The 10,537-nt window shown below is 46.3% G+C and overlaps 1 pseudogene; it reads left to right on the top strand.

Annotated features, from left to right (window-relative positions):
- Positions 1-8,690: 8,690 nt before the first annotated feature.
- Positions 8,691-8,894, top strand: LOC119852383 (annotated as a pseudogene).
- Positions 8,895-10,537: the final 1,643 nt, after the last annotated feature.

Raw genomic sequence — 10,537 nt, 5'->3', positions numbered from 1 at the left:
CAGTAAATACCAAAGACAGAATGGACTTAATATTAAATTATCCTCTTCCCACTTGTTCTCCCTTCAGGTTAAGTTTGGAGCGTATCAGGGAGAGCTGGGGGAGGAATGGGAATCTTGTGCTGCTGCCCATGCTATATCTGTTCTGTGGACACAGGGCTTCGGTCTCTGGGGCTGCTAATACAACACCTTACAATTTATTTTCTTCTCAGAGGCACAGGCCTCCCAAGTGAGGGTGCTAGAAAGAAATCACTGTGGTCACAAGAGCAGCAAACTGTTATTATTCATCTGTCTGTCCTTTCCCTGTATTTTGTCCATGTACAATGTAAGCTGTTTAGGGCAGGGATCAGGCATTTTGTGTGTCTGTCAAGTGCCACATGAACACCTATGGCATTGTATAAATAATATGTAACACTGCGATGGGATGTCCACCCCACACAAGCCTCACTGGGTTAATGTGGATCAGAAAGTGCTAATTAAATCTTAGCTGCTGCATCTGGAAGGGAACCAGAGTTTGACAAGACCCAGTGGTAGATGAGGCCTAGCTGAGAGAGAAATTGGGATAGCATTAAAAAGCCAGGAAGTGAGAGCAAGAAGAGGCCACAGGGAGGAAGGCTGCAAACGCTCCCTGGCAGGAAATGGAATTGTCTTGGGAGAAGGAGGAAACTCAACGGGGAGAATAAACCCCAAAAGAAGGGTCAACCCAGAGATGATGAGGGGAAGAAAGCCTGAGGAGGTGGGATAGGAAGAAGCCCAGGGAAACAGCAGGAAGGAATAAGGCTGGCTACTGGTAATAGAGTCCATGGGCTGGAACCCAGTGTAGAGGGAGGGCCTGGTTTCCCCTACCACCCACTGGTAAAGTGGTATAGGACCTGGAGTTCAGACAGACGAATACTGAGATGGCATGTGGATAGCCTGTCCAGTAGGGTTTTGCTACCCCAGAAGAGGGAGAGAGGGACTATACAGTGACCTGGCTGGAGAGCTGAGTTATGAAGAGAGAGCTCCCTGATTCAGAGAGAGGGGCCACAGCATGAGAAACCAATGGAAAAGGACTCCAGATGGTGCCCCACATTAGCCACAAGGAGGTGCAGCTGTGATAGGTAGACCCTGTCATGCTGAGTAGAGTGGTTCACAACCATGATTGCCAACCTCAGGGCAAACTGTCAAGAAGCAGGGCAGACACCAAAGTGGTGGTATGTCCTGTAACTAGATTTCACCAACCCGGTAATAAATGTGAACCCCTGAAGCACTGTAGGTTTTAGCCAGGCATCACAGACAATCTCCTTGGTCATTCTTGTGTATCTTGTCACCCAGGCGAGCTGGACTTAGTAATAGATGGATGCTATACACCCAAGATCACAAAATATTCAGCTTGCTCCCACGTCCAAGAGGTCAATCACTTATCCGAGGCCAATTTGTACCTTAGATCTCATACCAAAGACAACGCTTATAGACAATTCTATAGTAAACTATCTAAGGCTTTATTAATTAAGGGTATGTCTACACTGCTCACCTTACAAGGCTGCCATGGCAGTGCTGTGACATGGGCAGTGTAGACACGCTTTCTCGCCATGGGAGAGCTTTCCTGGCAATAAAAAAACCTCACCCCACCGGTGGTAGCAGTTCTCAAACCAGAAGTCATGACTACAGCTCCCTTCCCTTACTTCTAAATGGGAGGGCAGTCTGGCTAGCGGGGAATGAGATCTCAGTTGGCTGCTGGTATGGGAAAGGGGGTCCTGGTATATGAGCCATTGAGAACCACTGGTCTAAATTAAAAAGTAGTTAGCTGTAACTAGCAAACAACCACACTCCCCCCAAAAACAGGATATATCTGTTTCCAGAGGTCTTCTAAAGACTTCTGACTTCCTGTATTTCATATTCTCTTCCTCTGTGTGTCTCCCTCTTTGCCCTTTGTGGTCTTTTAAAATCAGTATTAGATTTCTCTTAATTAAACTGACCATCTCTGCTGTTCTCCCCAGCTGTGCTAAATCACCACTTCCAGTAACAGCACCTGAGTGAGTTAGTATCAGAGAAAAAACAGACAGCAGGTCCCAGTAGAATGGATCATAGGGGACTGGATGACTCGGGGAAGTGGTGACAGGATATAAAATCTTTCGCTTCTAGGACACCAATTAAAATTCCATCTAAGCAGTAGCCCAAAAGTTGTTTACATTTGATGGCTGTTCAATGACTTATATGGTGGGAGCTTGTTGGGTGTAGTCCATTTATAAATGGCAGATATTCATATCACACAAAGCACTCATATTCAGCAGTAACTAGCTGTGACGTTATTGACATGAACTCTGACCGTATAGATCATTGTTGCAACCAAGGTCCTATAGTTGCACCAAATCTTGTACAAAGGAGGTCAAGTAAGTTGTCTATGAGAAGTTTGACACGTTCAGTGGTAACCGTGTTAGTCAGTATCAGCAAAAAAACCCAAGGAGTCCTTGTGGCACCTTACAGTCTAACGAATTTATCTGGGCATAAGCTTTCGTGGGCTAGAACCCACTTCATCAGATGTATGAAGTAAAAGATACAGGAGCAGGTATAAATACATGAAAGGATGTGTGTTGCTTTAGCAAGTGTTAGGTTAGTCTAACAAGATAAATCAATTAACAGCAGGATACCAAGGGAGGAAAAATACTTTTGAAATGGTAAGAGAGTGGCCCATTACAGACAGTTGACAAAAAGGTGTGAGTAACAGTAGGGAGAAATTAGTATTGTGGAAATTAAGTTTAGGTTTTGTAATGACCCAACCCCTCCCAGTCTTTATTCAGGCCTAATCTGATGGTTTGCAAATTAATTTCAGTTCTGCAGCTTCACGTTGGAGTCAGTTTTTGAAGTTTTTTTGTTGAAGAATTGCCACTTTGAGGTCTGTTATTGAGTGACCAGAGAGATTGAAGTGTTCTCCTACTGGTTTTTGAATGTTATGATTCCTGATGTCAGATTTGTGTCCATTTATTCTTTTGCGTAGAGACTGTCCGTTTTGGCCAATGTACATGGCAGAGGGGCATTGCTGGCACATAATGGCATATATCACATTGGTAGATGTGCAGGTGAATAAACCTCAGATGGTGTGGCTGTAATTTGCTGGTTATAATTATGCTATCTGTATGTGTGTATCATTTTTGTATTTGAAGTTATGAATATTGGCTATGTACTTGTATATCAGTGTGTTTGATTCTAAGTAGCATCAGTGAAGCATTTGGTCATCTTCCTGAGAAAGGACTATTCTGAGTAAGTGCCTAATCGAGAAACTCTTAACTAACAGTGGACCTTGGAAGACTCCAATCCACACCTGAGGAGCCTGGGAATGTTCAAGGTAGCACGTGAACAATGCTGCTCTACCTGTAAAGAACTGAGTCATGTATGGACATGTGACTTGCCTATGTGACTCCAAACTGCACCTTGCTGCTGTGATTTTCCACAGTAAGAACAAAGAGGTATCCTTCCATGTGGCAGAGGATATAAAAGGCCCTGAAATCCCCTCAATTTTGTCTGCAATCCTGCTTCTTACCTCTGGAGGAACTTTGTTACACTGAAGCTCTGAACAAAGGACTGAATGACCCATCCAAGCTATGGATGTACTCCAGAGACATGATTTGAGCCTGCCGTTTATTCCATCACTGCTACAAGCCTGAACCAAGAACTTTGCCATTGCTGTATGTAATTGATTCCATTTAACCAATTTTAGCTCTCATCTATATTTCTTTTTTTTTATGAATAAACCTTTAGATTTTAGATTCTAAAGGATTAGCAACAGTGTGATTTGTGGGTAAGATCTGACTTGTATATTGACCTGGGTCTGGGGCTTGGTCCTTTGGGATTGGGAGCACCTTTTTTCTTTTACTGTGGTATTGGTTTTCATAATCATTCATCCCCATAAGGAGTGGGGCTGGTGATGATACAAGGGAACTAGAATATCTGAGGGAATTGCTTATATGACTTCTGGTTAGCCAGTGGGGTAAAACTGAAGTCCTCTCTGTTTGGCTGGTTTGGTGTGCCTTAGTAAAAAGGACACCCAGCCTTGGACTGTGACTGCCCTGCTCTAAGCAATTTGTCCTGAATTGATACTGTCAGTTGTGTCCTGCGAAAGGCCGCATCATTACACTAGCAGCAATACGAAAGACAGAATGGACATGATATTAAATTACCCTCTCCCTACTTGCTCTCCCTTCAGGTTAAGGTTGGAGCATATCGGGGGGAGTTGTGGGAGGAAACTTGTGCTGCTGCCCAAGCTGTATCTGTTCTGTGGACAGAGGGCTTCAGTCTCTGGGGCTGCTAACACAACACCTTTCACAAACACTAAATTCATACACAGGTCTTTTTAATCCATTATACCAAGATTGACAGGCCCAACTGCTGTTTTTAAAATCCAAGGGAACAGTGACAATCCCTTTTTTCAGCATGCAATATGTATAAAAACTTCAACATCCAAACAGCCTTTTCTTTCTAAAATACAGCTTTGCAGGCTAAAATCCAGCAGGGGTGGAAGGCAACTTTACACAAAGACACTGCAGCTATGTCTGTCATTTCCTCAACCCTTGAAGTAGTAAGTATTGCAGCACACCTCATGCAGACGTACATAAAAACTGATCTATTACTACTTGGAGTTGTTTCCAGGCATAAACTGCTGCGAAGGAAAGTTGTTCAGGAAACCTCTCTACTTTCAACCACAAAAATGAAGAATCTGCATGACTTGTAATTTCTGTAGAATACAATGGGCAATACATTTCATTCATGCTTCTAGTAATAAAAGCTATTACCTTAAAGAGATGCTACATATCTGCTGATGCTTCAAAAATTAGCTTATCTGATGCTGTAGTTCTTGGAGGATTTACATTAAGGTCTCCAGTTGAACCAGTTGTTTTGTCCTGACAATTTGGGCATTCTCAATAAAGCTGCTTTATGCCAGGTACTTCTACTGTATGGGTCACACTGCACAGGGGTAAAGTGCGAGGTGGGAGGAGAAAGAGAGGACACAAGAAGCTTCCCCTTGTCTTACGCAGGTGATAGCCACAATCCCAGCTTTTACACTCCTTGAGTACAAGGATTGGGAGTGTCTAGCACCATCAGTAACACTAGGTTTCCCCAGGGTGCATGGGGAGGGGCAGGGCCATGGTTCCAACAGGTTCAGTACTGGCCGGTGAAGACAGGCCTGAATCTACTAAAAGATGCCATGGCTGGCGCCTGCTTTGGTGTGGCTCTCCCCTCCACCTTGGAGGCCAGAATGCCTGTGAGGATGTCTGTTGGTGTTCATCTTTCTGCTCTCTCCAGTGCAGGTCATGGCTTAATAACCATAGTACAGCCTAAGCATGTGATGGCATTTCAATATACATTTTTCTCTCTCAACAACACAACTACTGGAATTAATTTGGTAGGTGATCGTTTATATCATGATTTCAATAAACTGAGGGATAAAAGTAGGCTCCCTCTCCATGGTTTCTAATGAACAGGACCCTCCAACTTTCACCTGATACCCTAGGCCCCAGCTTTAATAAGATTGTAGATTTTTTATTCGGGTTAAGGACTGCTTCTTTGGGTTTACTTCTTGGGCGATGTCTACACTTGGAGCTACAGGCGTGGTTCCCACTTGTGAAGACATACTTGTACTAGCTCTCATCCGAGCAGCATGCTCACAACAGTAGTGCAGCAATAGTAGCTCGGACAGAAGCAGCACCATACTAGCCACCCTGAGTAAAACCCACCTGAACCCCATGGGCCTGTACTCGGTGTGCCTTGCCCATGCTGCTGACGCCATGCTCCTGCAGCTACACTACGATTTTGAGCATGTTGGCTCAGATGAGAGCTAGCACAAGTATGTCTTAGCAAGCTGGGAATCACACTCCTCGCCCCATAGCCTATACCTAACCTAATTGTATAGAACAGTCCTGATGGGACACATTTTCTAAGTGTCCTGCCATTTGGCCACCTCCATTTTGGGTGCTCAGCTTTAGATACACAGGGCTTGATTTTCAGAGGTACAGAGAACCTGTCAATCTCATTATCGTTAGATGGAACTTTGGCTGCTCATCACCTCTGAAAATCTGCCCCAGTTTTTCTAAAGTTAGGAACCTAAAGGAGAGGCACCCAAAATCACTCCCAGAGTCACAGTGAAGTCAGGCTCAGAGGAGTACTATGACTGTGAAGACCTACCAACAATAGTTGGAGCAGGAGATGCTGCTGTCCTCTCCTCTTCCTAAACCTTCTTCAGTTCTGGGATAAAATGGCTTATAAGAGCTAGTAATGGAAAAATCTCAAAAGAATCAGACTATCTATTGTGGTGAGCACACAGAAAACCAATGATTCACCGTAATGCTTCTTAACACTGATCTGAACATGTTTGGCTTGAGAATTGGATTGGGATCTCTCAAGAATAGGCTTGCTCAACACATGTCCTATACTTCCTGGTGTTAGTGTAATTGGAATTCTCAAGAATAGCTTTTCCTCAAGGTCTTCTGGGGCTTCTGCTTCCAGCCGTCACCAGGAAGCATAGAGACTTGCAAAAATAAAATTAACCAAACTTCTTCAAACCTCAAACATTAGGGGGGTTGGTTTCACTTGTATTTTGAAGGATCATGCCAGTTTCATAGTCTACCTAAATTAGCTCACCAATCCCTATTTAAAAAAATGACTCAGAATTCAGGCATGTTGGATTGAAGTTTTAAGTAGCAATGAGGGAGGTATAGAACACTTCTGGCAATAGTGAACATCCTGAGGGAATGCCCTATATGGTTTGGTGAATCAGCTTGAATACAATAGGTACCGCAGCTGGCCTTAAGGCTACATGACTGTAGAGAGCCCCACTCTTCCATGGCACTTGCAACACATCCCGACGCCTGATCCACAGTCAGAGCATCATCCCCAAGTCTATGTCCCTGGTGCCACTTGACATCACTTCAGCACTCCAGAGAGGAGACTGAATGAATGAACTTCTCTTCTCCTTGCTCCACTGGGAAAGTTACATTTTGGTGCCACCTTGTGGCCTCATCCTCCACAGGGTCCAGTAGCACGGTCATCCTTAAAACAAACTACTACAGTTGTTGGCCAAATCACTGCACTGTATAGTTTTGATACTGCCATGTTTTGGGAAATTATAGTATAATATTATCCTTTTTATTTTATAAGGGCAGAGCCTTAAATGACTTGGGGTGGAGACAGGATTTAACCCAAGCTGAGGAAAGTGCAGGCAGGTGGGAGATGATTAGGGATAGGGAATCCCTTTACAAGACTTAGGGACAGCCCAAAGGAGACTGACTAGAATATTTACCCAAAATTGGAACTGACCCAAGCCTTTTTAGAATTTCAAAATGTGTGTCACACTTTTTCCTAGTTCACCTGCATTCACTTCCAGGTTCCAGACAGTGCAAGAAGTGAAAGTACTAAAATACCTGCAACAAAACCTGGATCCACTGAAAGGTTCACAAAAGGGCATGTTCTCAATGGATTTTGGTGAAGGACATTGAGAGAAGCTCTAGACTTTGAGATGCTTATGCAAACTAAACCAAACTTCCTACATCTTTAACCTTTGTCTGTGTCTAGTGGTGTTATTGTTATTATAACCTGTCTTATTAACATAAAGACAAAGGGAAATGCACCCTTTTTTTCCCAGAAGCACTGTCATTCCTTGAAAGTGCCTGCAGGGAAGATGGATTTGATCAGAGCTGCTGTCACAAGTGTTTCTAGGGAATTAATGCCTGTCCCAGAAACCAATCCAAACTTCTGATTTCATTCCATGTGTTCTGTCAAGGTTATAATTAGTCTTAACCTTTGGATGAAGATCTGGAAAGAAGCTGAGGTAAGCAAGTTGTTTGGAGAGTGCAAGTGACCCAGTGCATTCTGTAATTAAAAGGGTCAGAAGCATATGTTCATGCCAAGTGGGCCCTGTGTTTTTGCGGCCACAGTTTTGTCAGCATCCCCTCGCAAGCCCTCTTCATGACCTTACCCACCCAGTAACTGCAGAAATCTCACATCAAACACACACCTCTCCCAGTTGCTGAAATACTCCATGTTTCCCCTCCTGTGCTTCAGTGCACAGAACCCTTCTGGCACCCCTGTAGAGACAATCTGATTAGATGTTGTAACTCTCCTCTATCCTATCGGAGACATCCCTGACATGCCCACCTGCAAAACATTCCATCCTAGAGGTGCTCGGTGGTTTAAAGGAGTCTGCCTGAGATCCTGCAGAGCTTACTTCACACAAAGCTCAGCAAACTCCAGCGAGCTGACAGTACTTAAGGCTGAGGAGGAGATTTTTTGCACTGATGTGTGTGTAAAAATAAATTATATAAAAATAAAACATTACCTTATTTGGCAAAAGAATCCAACTCAATTTACCAGTGAATAGCATTGGTGAACATTAGAGGAGATCCACCCCCAACCACTGTAATGCCAGCTACTACACAGCACAAACGAGCTACAGCTCCCACAATACTTGTGACTGAATCCTCTTTTGGAAATGTCATTTCCAGACAGGTTTGGTGTGTGGAAGTGATGTCTCTTGTTGTACAGCATCAGTAAATCTCCCGCTGTACAAGAACTGCATTAGCATTTCTCTCACTGTGGTAACCACACTGCGGTGGCACTGCTCACAATACTATTATTATGGAGGCATTAAAAATCACATTTCAAGGTTTATCCCTTGGCCATAAAAAAATGCTTGGAGTTAAAAGTGGTCATGCAGGCATGTAATATCTCGACCTTTATGGCTAAGATCAAGTGTAGTATCTCTTCTTATCAGTTTAATCTCTTTTTATGAACACTTGCAACACCTGCACTGAAGATGGATTTTCCTGCTGCTATTTTTGAAAAAATTGATGCTGCTTTGAAGGTGTATTCTGCTGCTACTACTACTTTGGAAGGAAATCCTCTGTCTGCTCCTGAGACATCCCCAGATGTACCATGTACCACCACTGCTGCTGCTCCACAGAAGGTCTCTCAGACAACAACTACAAAGAAGGTCCTAGGTGCTTCCAGGACATTGCAGATCAGCAGCACGAAGGGGAAGATCAGTGGCTGCTCGAAGGACACCCTCCAAGTTGCTGTTCCAGTAAGATCCTGCATCCTGAGGATGGCCTGTCGGGACATCACAACCAGAAGAAACATCTCCCCTGCTCCCCAGCAGCACCAGCTGCCAAGGGTCAACCCCCCCCGCCTTACAGCAGCTGCCGACCGAGAGCCCTCCCACTCTCCAGCAACACCAGCCCCCAGTGGAGAGCCCCCCCATTCTGCAGCTGCAAGATGCTTTCAGGCAACCACCTCCCACCCTCACAGCTGCCCAGGTCCCCGACGCTGGTGGTGCTCTCACTGCTCTACACACCATCAAGAGAGGAATCTCCATAGACGGGACCAGCATCTCTCCAGAGACCACCCAGAGGGTCACCAGCGCCTCACCGGATACCTGCCCAGCTTCAAAAACCACCCAGAGTGACCCCAGGTCCCTGCCGGATGCCTGCCCAGCCGGACCTCTCGACCCCAACTGCCCACATCAGGATGAACCAGCCAGCGATACCGCTGATGCTGCTGGAACCCTCCCGTTGCAAGGTAATGAGGACACCATTTACCTGCAGTACCCCCTCGCAGCGGACTTGCTCATCTGCCCCATCTGCTCTCCGCCCCGAAGCTTCCACCTCCTCGGTGGCGTCACCAGGCACCTGAAGAGATGCCACAGCAAGCGGGTCACCGTCAGCTGTGCCCTCTGCAGCCTGCCCTTCGAGACGCAGAAGCAATGCAAGACACACCAAGTCGCCTGCAGGAAACGCCTCAAGGGAACAACACAGTCTCCTGCCCAGGCTCCCAGCCCTCCTGCTGCGCGCCGGCCCACTGCTCCTGAGCCTCAACAAAGAAAAGCGATCCTGCAAGCTGCCGTCAAAAAGCCTGTCCCCATCGCCAGGCCAGCGCAATGGGGTGCTGCGACCGAGAAGGTACCTGCTGCCTCGGGGAACATCACCCAGGTCCTCGCCAGCAGGAGGCCCATCTAACCCTCTCACATCGCCAAGCAAATCTCCATACTCAGACGTCTCAGTACTACCTTGCCACCTGCCCAGCATGTCCCCGTCCCCAGAAGGATCAGTGCCCCACCATGCATAGCTGATCGAGATCCTGTCGCCGGAAGAGCCAATGCTGCCCCTCAGACTGCCCCACCAACTCCAACCACCGGAGGAGCCAGAGCCACACCTCAGACCACCCTACGAGCTCCGGCAGCCAGAGGAGCCAGTGCCAAGCCTCAGACCACCCTGCGAGCTCCAGCCACCGGAGGAGCCAGCACCATGCCCCAGATCGCCCTACAAACTCCAGATGTTACTGGAGGAACCAGCCCCACAGCCACAGCAAAGCATAGAGCCTTTGTCACTAGACGGTCCAGCACACCCCCCGAGTCCATTCTGCAGGACACTGCCTATGGGAGATCTCACGCTTCAGCAGCAACCGCCAGACAGCAACCATTCCTAGAAGGACCAGCGGTGTCCCAGCAACCTCCACGCCAGACCGCATTTCTCCGACCTCTAGCAACACCAGCATCCCGCCAGAGATCCCACCC

Source organism: Dermochelys coriacea, chromosome 2, assembly GCF_009764565.3.
Source record: "Dermochelys coriacea isolate rDerCor1 chromosome 2, rDerCor1.pri.v4, whole genome shotgun sequence".
In the NCBI taxonomy this organism is placed as follows: Eukaryota; Metazoa; Chordata; order Testudines; family Dermochelyidae; genus Dermochelys; species Dermochelys coriacea.
This window is presented reverse-complemented; position numbering and strand designations above follow the sequence as displayed.